Raw genomic sequence first — 22,485 nt, 5'->3', positions numbered from 1 at the left:
AGTCCTTACTATTCACATAGTGCTTATGGTCCTTTCGAAGACGTCTGCAGTTTATACAAATTGGGCCCTCTGACTTCTTAGGATACTCCTCTCGTTTGTGTCTCTCATCCCCACAGTGGAAGCACTGGTAGTAGTGACCAGATGTTTACACAGTTTAGCTGTGTGTTCAAACTGGCAGCATTTGAAACAATATCGAACATCTACATATTCTTTGACCTTACATGAAGAAAAGTCATTAAACAACCTGCCCTCAGATATGAAGCCTTTAAATAATTCAGGATTCACCTTGAAGATACTATGGTAACATTCTGCCTTGTGCCTACCCGTTTTGAATAACAGTCGACAATCAGCCTTGAAGGCTGCCTCAGCCATCTGAGTATTCTGCTCCTGTATGACAGTCATTAACTCCTCCTCAGATAGATGTCAATCAATATCATACACCTTAGGATACCTCTTCCTTTTAGGGGTGACTTTCATGTCGGTTTTACTGACCTTGAGGGAGTCAGAAATAACTGTAATTGTCTTTTGTTGTGTGTAACAACAACTAGCTTCTTCTTTGTCTCACTTATATTTTGAATTCTAGCAGGTGGGTTGTGCCACTCAGACTGATAGGGAGGTTAGTCAGCATAAGGTGTTACAACTACTCTTTTTGTCTGGGGTGATGTAACCGCTAGAGCGGGCGCTGGTATTCAGTGTAAATGTGTGTTTTATTATTTATTATGTCAGAATGTAATTTGTTTTGTTTTCCTTTCAGTAAATTAATAAATTTTTTAGTAATATTTTCTTTTTGATATGCTTGCGCCCCCCACTTAGTGTTATCACACTCCACTGCTTGATAAACACTGGTCTATTGACTTAGCCATTTCCCAGTTTTTTGAAAATATTTTATATTCAATAGATAAAAAAAGATTTAGTTTTCAATTTTTTGCAATGTCAGTAAAGAATTAGATTCAATTCCACATCTTTTACTGATAAAAAACTTAATAGCTATGGTATCACAGGAATTGCTTATAATTAGTTAGTCATACCTTACCAATCATAAGCAAGTAGATGAAATTAATAAGTATACACATGTAAAATGTAAATCCTCACTTCAAGACAGAGAAGAGTGCCTCAGAGGTGTTCCTGATTTTTTATTGTTTATTAATGCCCTACTTCAAAATCTTTATGAGTTTTACTTCAAAGGCCATTCATTGTAATCCTTTTCATAGACAAAAACCTGTATCTATGTCTGAAGATAATTATTTAAAAGGAATTGAGAATTATACTACAGCAGTTGAAAACATTATTCACTGGGTGGACTGTAACTATCTACGTTTAAATATTGATAAAACTGATGCATTGTTTTTTTAGGTACATGTAAAATTGCTGATTGCGTGGATGGAATTACCATTAATGATATCACTTATTTCCAAATTGATTTCAATGGTAACAAAATCAAGCCATACTGTTTTCATCATTATTAAATATAGTAATTATAAGCTAAGCTTGTCATCATTATTAAATATTTATTTTGCCTACATATATTCTAGTATAATGTCAACTCTTTGGAGTCTCTTAAAAAATCAGAACTAGTTTTTAAGACACAAATGGCCCATTAAATCTTTATATGGCACCCAAAGTATGAATCATTTTATTTATTAAATTAAATTCCTTGTAGTAAATACTTATCCTTGTATTTATGTTTATGAATATGCAAACTTTGCTAAAAAGAATGGTCACTTATTTTTAAAAAAAACAACCAGACAACAAAAGTGTTTTCGTATACTCACCACAATAGCTCAGCTTAGGAGAAAAGGTTTTATTATTCTTCATGTTTAATACATTGATGAACCATTTGAAAAATCTTCCCACCAATTTATTCAAAATACAATTAAAAAATTTTCTTTTTTAACAGCTGAAAAAAAAAATGTTTAACAGCTGATTTTCGAAGTTGAAGATTCTAAGGATCAAATACCAGTAAAAGTTATTTGCTTTTATATGGATTTGAATACTAGACAGTGGATACCAGTGTACTTTGGTGGTTGGGGTTCAATTAACTACTGTCACAAGAATGGTTGACCTGAGTGTGACAAGACTGCACCACGTTTTACATTGTACATGTCATCCACATAACATTGGGTCATTATGGCGAGGTGAGGGGGGGTTGCTTATTGTTTACTAGTTGGAACAAATTGCAACATACACATTAGGAAAATAAATTACATATCTGCGTGTCTTGTGGTGAAAAGAAGTGAATTTTTAGGATATGAAATAAATTCATATTCTAAAAAATCCTACAGACCCATAAACATGGGTCTGGAAAGCTTTACTTTCAAGTAATAGCTTGCAAAAAATTTTGTCCTGATTTCTTTTCTAAGGGTAAAATGAAGCCGTACTGATGTTTTTGGTTTTTAAACTATGAGATAAATTTTATGATTTTAAATGGCTTTTTTACCTCAAAAATTGGATAAAACAAATTCCAGAAAAATAGCAATTTTTGAGAAAGCTATTCTAAAATACAAAAATTGGTGTCATAAAATCTACTTTATGTAGAATAACTTTTTAAAATGCCAATAAGCAAATAAAAATCTTTCAACAAAATTTGTACAGAATTTAATTATGAAAAAACTATAAAAGTAAAAACAGAACAATAAGATTGCAGAAGATTGAAATAGAATTAAAACATGCTTTTTTAAATGATATTTGTTTTCAATTAATTTATAATTTCTTAACTTAAGATTTAAGATTATCGTTGCCAAAATGATTTGGAACTTCTAAAGAGTACTAGGTGCCACATAGTTTTATGAAAATCTTGAGATCTCCATTCGGAACTGGACGATTTGTTGTAGAGAACTGGCAAAAAATTAAGAGGTAATTTTTTTACATTACATCTATTTGCTGATAATTAAGTCTTTCAAAAAGATGAGTGAAATTGGAATCCTCAATTTAGAACTATTACTGATTAACTTTTAAAAGCGTGGGATACCTTTCCAATAATCTGAAATGATTAGGATTTATATATATAAAAAAAGAAGAAAGTTTTTGCTATCTAGGTCAATACATCTATTTTATTTTATGCATCATCCCTTGGTGATACGTCCAATATATATATATATATATATATAATCAGCATCTGAAAAGTATTCGAAATGGGTAACTTAGTTTTAATAATGTTGAAATATCTGTATTAAATAATACTTCTACCTGTTAAATGATAGGAGCTGACAGGGAACAACGGATAGGAAGGAACAAGAAAAAGTATGGCTAATAGAGATGGATTTTTCCGGAAGATCTCTTTAAAGATCAATATCAAACAAAGAAAAAATTTATAGGAATTTAGACCTGATAGGAGAATGGGTAACATGATTTACCAAAATTAGTTCATTAATTGCTGGGTATAGGAGAAAGTTCAATCAACTGATAACCCGGTTCAGAATTGTGCAATGTTATTTGTTAAAACACGCAGTTAAACAGTTTTATCATTATATTAGATCAGGCTTGTAAAGATTAACTCTTATTTTTTGGTTTTAGATTATCCATGCTTCTTAAATTAAACTCCCTGAAAACATATTCTGATTTATTAAACAAATGAAATCTGTTTCTAATTTCCATGTATCCTAATATTTTAAAATTAAAGGTTTAGGTAATTCAATTTCTATAAATTTGTATTGGCTTTTATTTTACTTCAAGAGCTGTTAATGTACATGTTACAAGCTGTTAATATATACGTTTTGAAATATTTTTGCTGATTAAATTTTGAAAACATGGGTTTAGAATTGGAGAAATTAAGAAACTACTTAACCGATAGGAAATTTTCAAAAATTTGAGAGGAAAGGTTTTAAGAAAAAAATTGAGATTTTATAATGTTTACAATGAACTTTTGAAAAAGCTACTTTTTTTCTTTTTATGGTAGGTACTTATTTCTACGTTAGGTATGAGTATTTGAGGGATTAGATTACTTTCTAATCCTTAAAAATTGTTTTATATTTTTTATTATTTTTTTAAATATTTCATTATTTCTCATTTAATAAAAAGTAAGTAGGGTTGAAAACAATGTTAATTTAATCATGTTAAATTTTAAGCTCTGTATCTGATACCGGAAGAATTTAACTACATTATGGGAGCGATTCATGAAAAATGCAATAAACTTTCAAAGCATGTTTTACTGGTGAAAATAAAGAAGAAAGTTCATATAAATTTAGGTTCAGATAGTTATTTTTACCTTTACTGTTTACAAAAACCCTATCCTACATTTTGTGCATGAATAGAATATTGTTATTAACTCCAGCAAACAAATAATTCATTGGACAGCTTCTTGTTTTCGACCAAAACTGAATACTTCTGACGCACTCTTCACTCGTTACCAAACGTTTACTGACATTGCTTTTATCGCACACTGCACTGAACTCAACCTTTAAGAACTACTATCACTCCACTGATCCCTGGTTGTGGAATGTTGCATTATGTGGAATGTAGAATAACAATCATCAGTAATGAATGGTCAGAAGTTATTTTGAAAAAAAATAAATAAAAAAAGTATTTATGATTTGTTTAAGCTAAGACGTATCTGTATATTAAATAATATTTACTTTAAAATAAATTTAAAATCAAATCATCTCACATTTAGAGTGTCATTAGTACCTAAAAACTAAAAACAAGTGATTTTGGAAAAATTAATGATACTAAATTTCATGAAAATGTTACACAAGGACTATCCTTTAAATCTAATTTAAATGAAAAGTTAAACGTTAACCACTATATTATCATTTCTCAACATTTTACTAATTCCGTCTTATTTGTTTCTATTTTAGGCATCGTAATGAACTTATCTATTATATGTGTAAATATAAATTCACATCGGCTGTGAAAAATTACTTTTATATCGTATTCATTATCATCATATAAATTTATAGCTAAAGAAATAGGCTTAAGAAAATTATTTGTTAGATCGCATTTAAATTCGATTAGAAAATAATATTTAGTTTACTGAACAAACATAAAAAAGTAATGTTGTATTTAAGTTTCGATGGTATTTTAACTTTCAAATGTATAACATTTATTTATGATTTTACAAAAGTCAAGAGAAATTCATTTAGGTAATTATTAATTTATTATATATGAACCTCCTCTGGATACGTAAAAGAAATAATACAATATAGTATTTAATTGTTATATAAAACATAAACAGTTAAAATATTCGTGTTAATTATTTAAACTTATTTAATTGTAATAGTTTAATTTTTAATGAAAGAATGGGCATCAACATAGGTGTTGATGCCCGCTGTTAATGACCATAGATTGTCATTAGCCCGGTGAGATTTGGTAGCATATGAAAAAAATACCATAATATTTTTCTATTAAATTTAAGTTAATTTTTACATTTTTAAAAGTTTATTTTATACAAGTTTCTACCATCAATAATTTTTAAAATCAATTGAAAATAAATATTCTCAGTATTATCTTCATCTGAAAAATACACCTTACAAACATTAAGAAAAATATCAATTCAAATTATTGTTAACTTACTTTAATCTTTTATCGTATAATAGAATTTATTTAAATGATTTTATATATATACATTGCGCACGCGCTTGTGTGTGTGTGTGTGTGTGTGTGATATTCAAAATAACAAAGAAAATTTTCCCAAAATTTCAATTTATATATATATATATAAAACAAGTATATATACCTGACCACCACGAGACATGTACTAAGGAATCGGTATATTCCGGTAAGATAAGCGGGAAATACATAGACCCACATCACGAAGTAGATTTCACCGGTACTAAGTAGGGGATAAAAAAAAGATTTCTACCTTAAAGTTAAGAAAAACTTCAAATTTACTCAATACGACAATGGTTGCATGTTTAGCATACAACAAGCCCCATCTTAAAATTCCAGCAATATTTTGGTCATCCCTTGTCGTAAGGGTTGGTCATATCAAAACCTTTTACATAATGTTTAGAGAACTAATGACCACTTTAAACAGATTCAATACTGTGCCTATTACAGAAGGAATTATTTTTTTGTCTTCGAACTCCATTTCTTCCTCCCCCTGGGTCAATGGTTGGTGATATCAAAAAACTTTACTTAAATAAATTTTAGGTATATATAATGTCAGTTTTATATCACTATGTGCATTGTAATGGTAGGTCTATAATACAATTTAAACTAAGGACAATCAAGAAAGGAATATTTTAATAAAAATAGCAAGAACAGAAGAGAAAATTAAAGAAGTGAATTTAAGGTTCTGAATTAGGTGACGAATGAAGACAACACCTTGTTGATTATAGAAGGATTGTTTAATTGCACGCCGTCTTGGCGGTTTAAAATAATTTTGTAACATAACACTTGTAACTTATAACTTGATATTAAAGATAGCAAACATAAACTAAATAAAACTTAAAGTAATGTTCATCCGAACAAGAATTGAGAGTCCATTTGAACGCAACTGCCTTGGGTCAGGTATGAGTGCAGACTGGTTAGAAGACGTAGAACACGTACAGTGCTTGAGGGAGCAGCTTGTGACATAGAGTAGCATGATGGTCTGGCGCCCATAGTTTGTTGTGGGCACCCTAGCCACCACTAGGTTTCAGTACTCTACGGCAAGAGGGGGTGAAAACGTAACACACCGCCCACCAAATTATAATTATAATTTTTATAACAATTACAATGAAATGATGTTAGAAGAAAAAAAAATCATTGATTGAATTTAGAATGATTCATATCATCCCAATCATCTAAATTTGGATTAATAATCAGTTTATTAATAACTCTTTTTATTGTGGTGTTATTTGTTTTTACGTCTATTAATCTAGTGAGTCCATCCTTGCCTGGATGCACTTGAACTATTACTCCTAATCTCCACATGAGTGGAGGAAGGTTATTTTCCTTAATTATAATGAGATTACCGATGTAAATGTTGGTATTCGAAACCTTGCACTTACTTCTCTGTTGTAGAGAATGTAAGTAGTCATTAGACCATGCCTTCCCAAAATCTCTAAGTAATTTTGTGTAAGCTGCCACCTAGTGAGTTTATTTACATTAATGCCTGAGAAATCAGGGTCATGTAAGGAAGTTAAAGGAGCAAAAATTAAAAAATGTCCAGGAGTGAGTGGAGCGGGATCAGAGGTGTCAGATGAAGGGAAATATAATGGTTTGAAATTAAACATGCCTCTATTTAGATTAACAGGGTAGATAATTCTTTGTAGTTGAGAACAGAATTTCCCATGACTCTTCGCAGGTGAAACTTCATGCTCTTCACAGCGGCTTGGTACTTCATAAAATGGTCCTTCATTCCTTCATACTCTTCTAGTATGAAGGAATGAAGGACCATTTTATGTTGTTAGAGGTGCAGAAAGATTTAATTTTGAAATTTGTGGTTTTGGTTTTAAGAACATCATCCATTTCTTGAAGATAGCGATTTGAATCGCAAAAGTTTTTTCCATTGTCAGAAAAAATGTGAGAGGGCAATCGTTCTACAAATCTTTGTAGGGCAGCGATAAAGCTTTCTGTTGATAAATCAGTCATGAGTTCAAGGTGTACTGCCTTTGTGCTGAGACATACGAACAATGCGATGTATGCCTTAATAGTCGAAGGATTGGTAGATCAAGTACGCCTCCAACCATGACTGATAAGTACTGGGCCAGCATAATCAACATCAATTGACTGGAATGGTCTGGATATGGTGACTCTTTCTTTTGGCAGTTGACCAAGTAACTGATTCTGAGGTTGAGCTCTAAAGCGAAAACAAGATGGAAAACAAAACTGACTGAACGAATTATGATTTTGGAACTGACGATCCAATATTTTTGTCTGAAGAATGAATTAATTGTAATCCTCCATGGGATAATCTTAAATGCTCATGAGAAATAATCAATCGAGTTAGATGACTATGAGGACTTAATAGGATGCTTAGCATTTAGAGACAATTTTGAAAAACTTAAACGACCTCCATTGCTAATACTGTTTTGATAAAAAATGGGTTGAATTTAAATCTTCAAGTAATAGGTTATCTATTCCAACAATCAAATGTAAAAATTATGATCTAATCAACTATCTGGACCTGATTAATCAAGATGCTAACAAAAGTAAAATCAAAACCTTTTGGCAATCATTTGAAAATTAAATAAATTAATCTGAAATTTATAAAAGTGATTATGAGTGATTTTAATGCTCAAACTGGTAAAAAAAGAGCATTTAGAAATTACAGGAAAATATTCAGCTTACATGAAAACAAATATAAATTGAAAAAAAGTTAAAAACCTTAACTTGAAATTGATGAAATTAGTAAAAAACCTAAAAGATGTACAACCTGGAAGTTCTCAAATCACATTCCAGAAGAATTTCAAATGATCATGTTGCAATCTCCAGCAAAAATATAAAAAGTTCTAAATACTAAAAATAAGAATAATTTTCATTCGAATTACCATTTAAACCAAATTAAAGTTCAAATTAAAAAGAATAAATCTAACATAAAAAATTCCAAATAAAATCATTAATGTGAGAATAATTTGAAAAAGGAATTCAGTTAAAGATAACAGTTGGAACAACTTAAAACAAGAAACGATTAAAAGCGCAGAATATAGTTTTCCTCCCTTTAAGAATAAAAAGAAAAAATGGTGGAACAAAAAATGCAAAGCAGCTTTAGAATTAAAACATAAATTTTGACTTACATAATTCCATCAATAATTCTGAAAAGAGGATGAAACATAACGGTCCAAATGTAAGAAATGTCCAAAATACTGGTAAAATGAAAATTCAAAAAACAAAGTATAGAAAGAATGGAAAATAATTTTTGTAATCAAGCTCTTAGGTACAAAATCAAAGCTATCAAATGAAAAAGGATAAATAATGATGAACTCTTAAGATAACTTGAAAGCCTTAGCAAAGCACTTTGAAAATCTATTAAATTATCCTAAACCCAACGAAACTTTTAATTTTGAGGACACAGACATATTTCAAATTCCAAACTACTTAAAGAGACTTAAAAACAATAAATCTGGCAAAGACAGCATAAATATCGTAAAGGATTGTAAAATTAAATATATGTGAATATTATCTGAGCCCTTTGAAATCAAGATGTCAGGCAAGAATATGTAATATCCCCTAGTTTATTTTAAAAATTTTAGAATAAAAAGTTCTTAAAAGAATCAATACATTTAAGTATTTAAGAGAAATCCTAACTCCAAATGGAACAAATAAAGAAACAAATAAATATAAGCAGAAAAAAATGGAAGAAGCCCTTTTCAAGATCTCTAATATTTATAACAAAAAGTTTTTATCCAAAAATTACAAAAAAAAAAATCAGACATAAAACAGTAATTCTGCACCAAGTCACATATAGATCTGAATGTTTACAAATCAAATCTTCGCTAGTAAAGAAATATTTAGATTAGAAAAGAAACTCTTAAGGAAAATATACAGTCCACAATGGTTACAGAAGATCAACAATGACATAGAAGAACTATGGAAATTTATGAAAATGTAGAAAAATGTAAAACAGTAAAGAAAAGATGGAAGAAAGTAAAGAATAACAAAAAATCAGAATGAGAATATTTTGGGAAAAGAAAAAAAAAATTATGCAAGTGTGATAGATGATCTGAACATAATAAAAAAAGAAGAAAAAAAAGGGAAACAGTTTAATTAATTTGCTTGATATATGTATAGCAATTTTTTTTTGTCAGTATTCAGTTAATGGTTTAATTTTTTTTATCTATGAATTGTATTTCCTTTAATATGTTATTTTTTTATTTATAATATTTTTTGAGATCTGTTTCAAGCATTAATAAAAGTAATTACGGCAAGAGTGATGCCGCTGGACCCGGATGCTACCTTCCCGCTCCAGCTCGCCTTGGCCGGCGGGACTCAGCAGCAGGAGCCGGCCCAGTGTGGGATCGCTCGGGGAGAACCACCATGGCCACGACGGTGAAAGACGACCAACGCAGACTCGACACTGCCACGCTGTGACAGTGGTGCCCCGCAGTAGGTCTGCAGAGGGAGTTTAATAGAGATTAAACTCTCCCCGCGCTGCTGGGGTATGGTAGCCCAAACGGAGGGGGGGGGGGCGTGGCTTCGTTCCACCAGTGGTGGTCCTGGTTGTAACTTGGGAATGCCGCGCGAGACTCCATGATGGGACTGGGTGGAACTTTAAACTTGTTCGTTTTTTGAGGCATTCACAGTCACGAACGGTGTTGTCAAATCTGGACTAGGCATGGGATTCGCGCTTCTGGTCAGTTAGTTTGAGGGAATCATATTAGGTTGGATATGAAGATATGTAATTTACTGGTGAAAATTTTTGCCTAGGCATTTACATTGGTGGCATCCCGATCAAGGCCTGGCTGATGACTGAGATGTAATCAGTCAGAGGAATAGACGACCTCCGGTAAAAATTTGAATTTTGGACTTTTTCTTAATTGCAGTAATAAGTCCTCATTGAGAGATTTTCTACAATATATCATACGTGGGACTAATTTTCATTGGGTCCAGAGTTATAGCAAAAAACATTTTAATTAAACAAATATTTGAATCTTATGGTAATGCACATTGGTTCGAATCAGACTTCACCTACTTTTTTTTTTTAATTTAAATATATTCATTTATTAATCTCTCATTGTAAAAAAATTTTTACGATGAAAAATTATGATTTTTATTTTAATGAAATAAAATTTATATAATTTTCATTTAAAAAAAAAAAATAATGTGTAAATGTTATTTAATATGCGTACAAGGAAGTCATGTGTTGTCTACATCAGATTTTTAATTTCGTGCTTAAATGTTCAGTTACTTTTGTTATGTTTTTTTACAGCTCCAGTTTTTCTTGGCTTATACTGTACTATTTTAAGTACTTGGATGACCCAAACTTATTTCGGAGTCCAGAGATGACTGCAGACTGCCTTTGTTACAACAATGTCTTAATTCTCCATGCAAAGAGGTTTGCAGTGTCTTCATTACCATGATGAGAGGAAACTGTCTTCTATTCCCACTATGTGGGGATATCTTCAGTTGCATCAAATTTGAGTGGGATCCCAAAAAACAAATTAAGATTTTCTTGCATTTTTTTACGTACAATTACCTCATTATTGGTGTAAGTAGTGAGCGTTTAGTTTAGTGCACTAAAAATATGCTATTGTTACATTTTTTCATTCATGTTTGTGTACATACTAGAGAAATAAAGGAATGTGTTATATAACTTCTGTATACAGAAAGAGCTTTGAATCTCGTTATTTTAAATTATGTCACAGGATGCCTAGCCTACTGTCAGTTCCCAGATATAAATCCTAATTATACAAATATCTCATTTTGATCATGCAACTCATAGGAATAATCATCAACATCAGTAATATTATTATTAAACACTTAAACATATTCTCAATATATTTATTTTCATATGTAATATTTTACAGAGACTATTGTCTCTGTAAAATAAAAATTTTGTCTCTCAGAGTGAAGACTAAAACTGGGTAAGTAGGTTACTATGGCAGTAGTATCTGCCTAAGTAGTATGTAGGCAATTGAAAATATATCTTAGGATTCTCAAGAGCTTTTTTAAGCCTTTTATATATTCATGTTACAGATAACTTCTTTTGAAAAAATAGAAGATAATCAAATCTATCTACTGTCATGATTTATTGATTATTATTATTGATTTATTGATTATTTATTACTGTCATGATTATCAAAGTGAAATAAGAATGAATTAGAATTACTAAAAAGACTGCCAGTTTTCTTATCTCTTAATATCCAAACATATTGAATATCACAGTTGAATATCACTGGATGATAAATATATTTTCAGCATTTTACCAAATAAATCATAACTGTGAAGAAAAATAACTATTCTATGTAGTAGTTCACATTTAAAATAGGTTATCAATAGGAGAAATGAGCTATGTAGTAATTCACATTTACAATAGGTTATCAATAGGAGAAACGAGAATAGTATAATTTAAAATAATTTACAAGTACCTTATAAGTTAAATATTACAACAATAAGGCTATAAAAAATCAAGCATAAATGTTTTCTTAGTTTACTTCAATGATGTTTCCTTGAATTTTAAGTTTTTAAAATATCTTAACTCTTTACTTCTGGCTGGCTATCTGCTACCATTGTAGATAAGTATCAGTTTGTGTAGTGCCATAAACTGAAATAAATTTCTTGCCATAAACAAGAAATTTTATCAAATTAATTTACTGGCTTAATTGAAGGAAGTTAAGACTAAAAAGTGTATTAGTTTTTTTTTTTTTTTACAAATGGGCAAGGTTTGTTTAATTATAATTAAACACAAAAAAGATCTTTTATCAAAGTAAATAATTTGATGAAAGAATCAAATTTCATGTACTTGGCTAATCATCAGATTTATATGGGTTCGATAACGCTGGTTCAACAACGGATTGGAATGCAACTAAATCCGTCTTAAATTAACTAAATAATAATAAACAAAACTTGAAAAATTAGACCCGAGATATAAAATAATCCTTTTAAAAAAACAAGCCCGATTAGAATGATCCAGCAGCAAGGGACTCTGTCCAGGTTCTGCGATAAGTAGGGAGAAATAAACTCCCGTCAACTTTGCATTCCATTCCAGATTTATAAAATACATTGTTTTCACTGTATTTTTAGTTATTTGACTTACTTTACCACTATATGTAAATAACATAAACTTAATTTTTATTACAGGAAAATGAAGCAATAAGCAGTAGAATAAAATTAACAATTATGTTAATTTGTCATGTTGTATAAAAATTATTAAAGTGTTTTCCAAATAAATATCGGCTGTTTTTATTAACTGATGTTTTATTTTTTTAATATAAATATATTTTAAAATCTGAAATCTACTACCAACAAATAAAATAATGAGTATTACACGAAATTAGTGTCACAATATTTATTATAAACTATTGTTATCAGAATTTGATACATGACATAAGCATAGCCGTCTGATGATTAGCATTTTGTTAAAAAAAAAACACAAGGTGTAACCTTATAACAGGTCCGCCCTCTTTGGATATGATTTGTAATACAAATTTATATATAATCACATAACCCATTTAAAAACGTTTTTGATAGTTTTTGTTAATGTCTTTCAAGTATATATTTTTTTCTAAAAATATAAATATTTCACTTATTTTAAATATGTATATTTGAGATGAAGGGGGAATTTAATTTTAATTTTATAATTTTAAATTAATCAGTAACAGTTGTTATATTAGTTCTAGTTTGTATAAGTTTTGTTTTTAGTTCCAATCTCCTTAACTCTGTGTGTAAAAGAGAAAAGTATTACAAATTTTAGAAATAAACTAACAGTCTGGATTTAGATGCAGCTTATTATTTAAATTATTTACTCAAATTAGAATACAGAACAATTTTGCGAATTCAAAATAAAAGAATAAAGTAGCAGGTAGATACTTCTCTATATTCCCAGCGGAGGAAAAATCTACTTCAAGGACCTAGCAATCCCGCCTGTCTGAGCTCTTGACTTCTCCTACCTCCTGTCATCAGGAAAATCATGTGCTCATCTAGATATCCTGTCTTTCACTTACTTGTAATAGATTACAGCAGAATGAGATTAGTTGGAATGGATGGCAGGAGAAAGTCAGAGGTTATAGATGTGAGGGGAAGAATTGTAATGATAAACCATTGTAGTTAGATTTGGGAAAGCATTTGCTGGTATTTCAATAGGCCTGGAAAAGTCCTATCCATTGTTCCTTTTTGCTGTAATTTTATTAACTATAAATAAATGCAGTTTTTTATTCAGATCAAATTCCTTTCAAAAAGTTATAACTGTTATGCTTTTACCCAGAACACAATGTTAAGAAAAACCAGAAACAAAACAAAACCTACTTTAAAATTATTCTAATTTTAAACAACTTACTAATACTTAATTTGGTGAAGATTTGAGAAGGGGAAATTTAAAGGACTGTCAAAAAATTTAATTTAAAACTTTTTAGTTTTTATTTAAAATATAGTTAGGCCTAAAAAAATAACACTCACGGTTGACAAAAGGAGTTTTGCAAAAAAAGAAGAAAAATTCTAGACAAAAATAAGAAAAGAGGTACAAAATAACTTCATAAAGGAATTATCAATTGTAAGCTCTCCAAGATGCAAGTTTTTATCATGCCTTAAATTTTAAAGTAAATTTTCCTTAATTTTGTGGAAAATTACTTGTCAGAATATGTATAATTATGTGTATTAATTCAGTACTAGTTAAATATGTTCAGAGAAAAAAGATCTCTTCAAATCCTTTAAGAAGACAATTTTAAAATCTTGTTTCTGAAGATCTTCCGGTTAAGTTACCTTGAAGAAGAAACATATTATGAAATGAAATGAAGCACGAAATGAAAGCACTTAGTAAAAGTAAGGTTTGAAATAAAATAACACAAATTGAGACATCCATCTCTTTTCAAAATCACTAAACAAAGAATCTGATGTAAACCCACACGAGTTCCTTGTACACCTGTTAAATTACATATTCAAATTTTTTTACAATCACAGGTTAATAATTATTAATAAATCAGTTTATTTAAATTAAAAAAAAGAAGGAAATGAAGTTGGATTCACATCGATGTGTCTTCCTCTACGATCCAAATATTTAATTAAAATTTTTTTTTACTATAACTCTGGAACCAATGAAAATAAGTACCACATATGATATATTTTGAAAAGCTCTCAATAAGGGCTGATTACTGTAGTTAAGAAAATGCTTTTGGACACTTTTGGTCCAATCAATTGCAATCAAAAGGGGAGGGGTACATAACTACATGTTACAACAGTCCTAAATCCAAAATTTCAACATTCTACAGTTAATCGTTTGAGTTATGCAAAAAAAAAATATATATATATATATGTACGTATATACCTCACACCATAGTCAAAAAGGATTCAGGGATGGTCAAAATGAATATTTCAATTGAAATCTGAAAACCGAAATTTTTTGCGATCACAATACTCCTTTATTTTGTTCAAGGAAGTAAAAATGTGTTAAATTTAAAAACTGTATGTTTTACCAAATCATAAAAAAGAGGAAGTTTACAACAACCAGAATGTTACGATTTTTACGAAATTTTTTATTAATTTTGAAGTACAGGTTACACTTAAGTGGTATGGTTACATAACAATTACTTTCACTTAAGTGGAAGATTTTTAAATGAAAGATTGTGTTTATCATAACAAAAAATTTGAAGATATTTTGTCATTATTTATTATCATTGCTCAATATTGGATTATAATATATTCCTAGAGATGCCTTAGCCTAGTGCAGTAATGATCTCGCTACATCTTTTCTTATTTTATCATAACGCAGTTTCTCGCTTTTAAGTCTTGTAAGCTGTATTTTTGTACTAACAGTTTTAATTTGAAGGCATAAAAGAATTCTGAATACATTTCACAAAAGAAAATTAAATACAAAACAAAAACCAAAAATAGGTAAAATAAAATATAAATAAAAAAATAAGATATTAAGAAATTTCAGTTTACTTTGAATTAGTCGAATTTAATGGCAGAGTGGTCGCATCTCTGCCTTTCATCTGGAGGTTCGGGACTCAAGTCCCAATCAGGAATGATATTTTTTCCTACACTAGTTGAAAAGGATGCCAGCCAAAAAATGGATGTGGAGCTAAATTGTTGTTGGGCTTTCTATTCAAGTCAGTGTTATAGACATTCTTCATATCTATTCATTGTTTTTCAGAAACCATGCCTGAATTATCCCCCATTAGTTTATCAATATCATTGATATTGAAAAGATATTTATACGTCAGTTTCAATCTAGAGTAAATTTTTAAAATTAAATTTCATGGTGGTTGAGTGCTCTCATTCAAACAAAGTTCATCGTTTTTGTTATGGTTTTCAATACATCATCCATTTAAAAAAAATTTAAACACTATACTTGTTGATGAATAAGCCAGTGGAAAACCATGGTTTTTGTTTTTTATCCAGGTACTCATCTTGTAATTTCTAATTAATTTTGACACAAATTCTAGATTTCCATGCTGTCATTTATATAGTATCGTCAGTTGTTACAAATGCAAGTCTGTTAAATTTAAGATTCCACTTTTCTAAAATGCTCAACACAATACGAAAAATATCTTCATCAGTTGTAGTTCAAAGAAGAGTAATAAAGTTCAACAATTTCTTTGGTGGTCTTATTATTGTAACCACCAGAAAATACAGCAATTTGAGCAACAGTTTGAACATCTGTGAAAGAACAGAATTTCTGTAGAAATATCCTGTTGTGAACTGTTATCTGGCATTTAATTCTCTCCACCACTTGATAATGAAATATCATGAAATCATTACACTTTTTCTGCTTTTATCATACATTGTTTGATTAACAAACCAACTGTGATCAATTTGAACATTCTGCTAACAAACAGCTTATTTCATAATTTGCTCTTGCTTCTGATTCGTTAATTCAATCCTCATTGTTTTTAATTCTTCTTCTCTTATTTTTCCTTTGAAACCTTAATTAATGTTTTAAACCTGTGATTGATGTTATGCATCTTAATTTTATATTCTTTAACAATACTAATAGTTTCTTAATAAATTAAGCATGTAATTTTACTGTTCACTTTCATACAAAAATAGTTTGGCTCTCATTTATCTTGGAATTTTTGACCCTCATCAATTTTTCTTTCTTGACAGGTGTTGAAAGCACTTTTTCTTTAACATTTTTCATTTAATTCTATGGTTGCAATTAAAACTGTAAAATTAAAAAAAATGTTATGTATTTGTTAAATTATAGATAATACACAACACAACAAATCATGACCAAATAGTATAAATTAAGTATCTTTTTTTAAAGAATTTTAAGAAATGCGGCTACATTTGCAACTTAGTCAGCAGTGAGTGCATCATACTGTATAACACAGCAACGTCACGACTTGTGCAAAGAAACATTGTATCAGAAACTTGTCCATGACTCATTGTAGAGTAGTACAATGGCAATACAGAAGAATTATTATTGGAATGGCTACTAGCTATTTCCCCCCTTCACAACATAATGTGTATTTACTTTAATGTATATTACCATGAGATCCACTGATTACATTTTTATGATAAAAAAGGGATAAGTGACAAAACCCTAAATAGTTTGAATTATTAGACTTAATTTACTTTAAAACAAAAAGAACTCTTGGGCCCTCACTAGTTTGCAGTAAAAAATGGATAGATTTTCAGAGTAAAATGCACTACATACTCGTACATTCAATTAACTAGTAGACTCCACACATAAGCATCAAGTTTCAACTTATTTAAAACTGTAACTTAATGCATAAGCGCGTAAGAAAAATACACCATTACACAGTAATAAACACACAAGAAAAATATACCACTACAGTCAACATAACCTCAATTTTTTTTCAACCTTAAATAGAATAACTCAACTAATCTTTATCAAATTTTCACATGCACAACCTCAGATAAGATGCTACAGCATATCTAAATTTAAATGAAAAAAAATATATATATAAATGCTTATGTATAAAATTATCATTTTGAGTACGGGGTGAAAATGAAATTTCTTTACATTTTGAAGTACGAGTACAAAAATAGCATTCACTTAAAATTTCCTAATACATATTAGGAAATTATAGACTAATATATACTTCAGGAAATTTAAAAGTTTCCTAATATATATTATTATTTGACATAATGTGTATTTACTTTAATGTATATTACCATGAGATCCACTGATTACATTTTTATGATAAAAAAGGGATAAGTGACAAAACCCTAAATAGTTTGAATTATTAGACTTAATTTACTTTAAAACAAAAAGAACTCTTGGGCCCTCACTAGTTTGCAGTAAAAAATGGATAGATTTTCAGAGTAAAATGCACTACATACTCGTACATTCAATTAACTAGTAGACTCCACACATAAGCATCAAGTTTCAACTTATTTAAAACTGTAACTTAATGCATAAGCGCGTAAGAAAAATACACCATTACACAGTAATAAACACACAAGAAAAATATACCACTACAGTCAACATAACCTCAATTTTTTTTCAACCTTAAATAGAATAACTCAACTAATCTTTATCAAATTTTCACATGCACAACCTCAGATAAGATGCTACAGCATATCTAAATTTAAATGAAAAAAAATATATATATAAATGCTTATGTATAAAATTATCATTTTGAGTACGGGGTGAAAATGAAATTTCTTTACATTTTGAAGTACGAGTACAAAAATAGCATTCACTTAAAATTTCCTAATACATATTAGGAAATTATAGACTAATATATACTTCAGGAAATTTAAAAGTTTCCTAATATATATTATTATTTGATACTATTGTACATACACATTCATAAATATCACTGCAATATCATTTGGATCTAAAAAAAAACTGAGGAACAAAAAAGCAAAGTAATCAAAATTTCTACTTTTTGTTATTGTTTTCTATACTAAAGCCAGTTAAATAACAATATGACTTTTAAAATAATGAGAAAAATAATTTATGTACTTTTTCTATATGAAAATTGTAATTTTATTTTATATGATTTAAAAAAAATATAAAATCAATCACTTTTTGAGTGATAAAACATGTTGCAAAAAAACTGATTATATTTCTATCATTAATCATGCTCATATAAAGAATTGAACACTCATGCACTCAATACGCTCATGCATACCAGTGTTCTTTGGTGGTTGGATTTCAATTAACCACACATTTCAGGAATGATCGACCTGAGATTGTACAAGACTACACTTCATTTACATTCATATACGTATCATTCTCATTCATCCGCTTAAGTAATATCTTATAGTGGTTCTGGAGGTAAGCAGAAAAAAAAAGAATTCCATGGAGAAATGATAAGTACTTTATATTTAATCAATTTAGAATAATTAGAATATTAATAACTTACTATTAATATTAGTAATATTTAGATTGTTCTTACTTATTACGCAATGTAAATCCAGATAAGTGTTGAACAAAATGTGACATACAATTCTGATTTATCAAACTGTTATGTAGTAGCTCTACAATTTGCTATGAGTTAGTTACTCTGGACTTTATTATGGCTATGACGAATGTAAGGCATCTACGATACAACCAGCAATAGTCAAAGCTACTTTCTCCAAGGGTAATAATGTTCATTATATATTCAAATACTGTAGTGAAGAGAATCTGTTAGGATTATTAAAAATTTGATGGATTGGCAAGAGCTAAATATTCACTATCCCTAACAGTCACCTTTTACCCACAAAACGGGAAATAATGATTAATAGCCATGATTTTATTAGTAATTATTATATAATACAATACTAATTATCATTAATACTTTTTTGCTTCTCAAAAATAATTTTATTTTTTTTTAGTACTTTAGGTTGTTCTAGGTTTAGGATCAAATCTAAGTTCAACTTAATCTGATTTCAGTGCAGTAACCAGGGAAAGGAATTTAAAAAAAAAATCAATGAATGCGAGACTAAATTTTTAATTTTTTAACTGCATTTACCACAGTGAGAACAGTTAATTGCTAAAAAAATAACAAATAATTTTCCTGAGTTTTTATCAAAGATAGTTTCCTAGGAACCAAATTCACAGCTGAAAGTTTATCCAGCAAGTCTTGAAATAAGTAAAAATGTGAATGAAAAGAAAATGCTTTGAAGATTAAATAAGATATCTGCCAAATGCTTAATTATAAATAAGCATACCTACATTTGTATCAGATCAATAATTTTACAAATTATATAAATTCTAAATACTTTTTGAAAATGTTGCACAGAAACATGTATATCAAAAAAATAGATATATCAAGTAAAGAATCCTCTACTTAAAAAATGGCTAAATTTTTTTTTTTGTGGTGAAAAACACCTGTGTGTTATTGCCCGGAATTTTTCTTTATAATAAAAAGGTAAAATAACACTAAAATAATAAAACTAAATAAGGTTTAAACTAATATAAATTAAATAATATAAAATGTAAAACTAAGTTAAAACAAAAGTTAAAAAAGTGAAATAAAACTCAAAACTAATATCACAGACGGAGTCTTTAAAATATAAAAGTTAGAATAATATAAAAAGGAAACTACATAAAATTTAACTAATTCCGATAGGGAGTGCAAAAATCAAACCTAGGCATTTGACGTAAGGAGATATAGAAATAAGCTCTCTGTTCAGAAAAACTTACAGAATAGAAAGGTTTCATAGCCAAGAAAAGACGTACACAATTCGTTTTGTTGGATGGAAATGTGAAACCAGTATTCCTGGACCAAGCCTCAAGGTTAAATATAGTGCTCTGTAGTAGTTGCTCTGTTGTGGGTGTTGAGAGGCTTGCAATGTAAATAATAAATTCAGCAACAAATAGGGAACATGAGACAGGAGCCTGTACACAATTGGTAATACTGTTTATGTTTGTGGGATATATCTTCTGGCAGTCTCAAATATCATGGACGTAAAAGAGGAAAATTGCTCAAGGATGTTCGCATCATCGTCATACTGAGATTGGAAGGCTTTATTGTATCCAATAACAACCCCTCCCCCTTTCAACAATCCATCTCAGTGGCCTTCTCTTAACCCCGTGGTCCACACCGAAACCAATAATAAGTGGTTTGTGATCACTGCCGTGAAAGTCTTCACAAACAGACCAATCAAGATGAGGGAGTAAATTCAGTGAGCACTGAACTCAGTGTTCGGAGAGAGATACAGATTGCAGATATGCAACTTGAAGGGGATAGAGATCTTTACTGCAACACCAATAAAGATAAAGCAGTTGTAGAAAATGAGTTTCCTGGAAACATATAATTATTGGATCGGGTAAGTGTGCCAGTACTCCAATATATTCAATATAGGACCAAAGACCTCTAACATTCCACTGAATAATTTTCATAAGGGTAAAAAAATATAAACAAATAATAAAATAAATATACTTAGGAAACCGTATAAAATTTAGTTGTATGTGATCTGGGCTTTCTTTTTCGTATTCTTTATTTTAGATAACTCTGGCGCCCTTGCATCAAGAGGTTCTTCAACCATATCCTCCAGTATATGGGGTGATGGTGGAGGAGAATTATTAGAATGGGAAGCTGCTATTGACATCCCAGAGGGAGTGGTTATGTGGGTTCCCTTTACGGGGAGCTTATTAGTTGGCTTACTGCCATCTGTGATAGTCCGGTAGGACTTTGGGAACAGGAACTTTCATATGGACTACACTGTTGGATTCATTAACTGCGACGTAAGACTTTTTATTTATCTTTGCCAGCTCTGAAATAGTGGCTGTAAGTGAAGCAACTTGATCAGAAAGCATCTGAATGAGTTTAAGTTCGTTGCAGGATCTGCACTGCTGATTATTAACATTTGTAGGAGTTTGTTTTGACATAGTGGTGGCGAAAGATACATCTGGCTTAACCAGGTTCTGTGAGTTAATTATCTTTCTATATTCCCTGCGTGCAGCCGGGAAAGATAGTTTCTGCTCAGTACAGATTTTGAGAATTGCCTTTTCTTCTTTAAAGGGTGGGAAATCTCAGGAGCGGGCTGTATGTGAACCACTGCAGTTTGCACATTTTTCACTTTCCTCGCAGTTAGTGTTATTGTGTCCTTCGTTGCACATCGAGCACAGATCTCCATTCTCGAGCAAGATGTTGTAGTGTGACCATACCCTTGGCATCTGAATCATCGCCGTGGGTTGGGTATGAATGGTCGTACCTGAACCCACTTTAATCTTCTCTGGTGGAACAGGAAGGCTGAACGTCAGTATAAGAGATGGTGTCGGTTCTTCTGTTCCGTTCTGCCGTCTCATTATATGTTTCACTTCTATAATAACTTGAGCACGAAGTTCATCAGCAATTTCACTTAAATCCATTTCTAGAAGGCTGGTATTTAGGGTCTTGTGGCATGTCATACTTATGTTTATGCCGTCCATATTGGTGAGACGTAACAGGGAGCGACTCTGCTCATCATTAGATGTTTCCACCAGAATTGTTTCATCACGTAATTTCCTAATGTTCTTCGGAGAACCAATACAACTGGTGACACATTTGTTAATCAGGAAAGGTGAGACCTTTTGAAGGAAGCCACCTTCCTGATTACTTTGAAGAACAGCAAAGGAAACATTCTTACACCTGACATTACCTTCGGTTGCTGTAGCAAGATTATCTTCGTCAGACGAAGCTGACCGAGGCCTTTTCACTGAAAAAATTGGTGAATTTGTTTAGAAGGAATAGAATTTACTGAAGAAACTGAAATTTTGGTCCCACGAGTACCGGCAATATAACAGACCACTCCAGCAGAGTGTACTGGAGCTAGAGCTAAATACAACTGGGTTTGCCCTGGTGCCCAGAGGACATCGTTCAAGACTCACTACGTAGAGCCATTCACCCATCGACACGGTTGTTCCCACCTTGGGTTATGGTTGCACAGAGTGGTGTAAATGTAAGAGAAAATTGTGTTGGATGTTGTGTAGTTGAGTAAATCTATATGTTGTAATTTGTGTAGTGTTCTTGGTACAGTATATGTGTATAGTGTAAAGTATTCTGCAGTTCAGTGTGTAGTGGGAAG

The sequence above is a fragment of the Lycorma delicatula genome, chromosome 3, assembly GCF_047948215.1.
Source record: "Lycorma delicatula isolate Av1 chromosome 3, ASM4794821v1, whole genome shotgun sequence".
Lineage (NCBI taxonomy): Eukaryota > Metazoa > Arthropoda > Insecta > Hemiptera > Fulgoridae > Lycorma > Lycorma delicatula.
The sequence above is the reverse complement of the archived record's forward strand: the minus strand, read 5'-3'. Positions refer to the sequence as shown.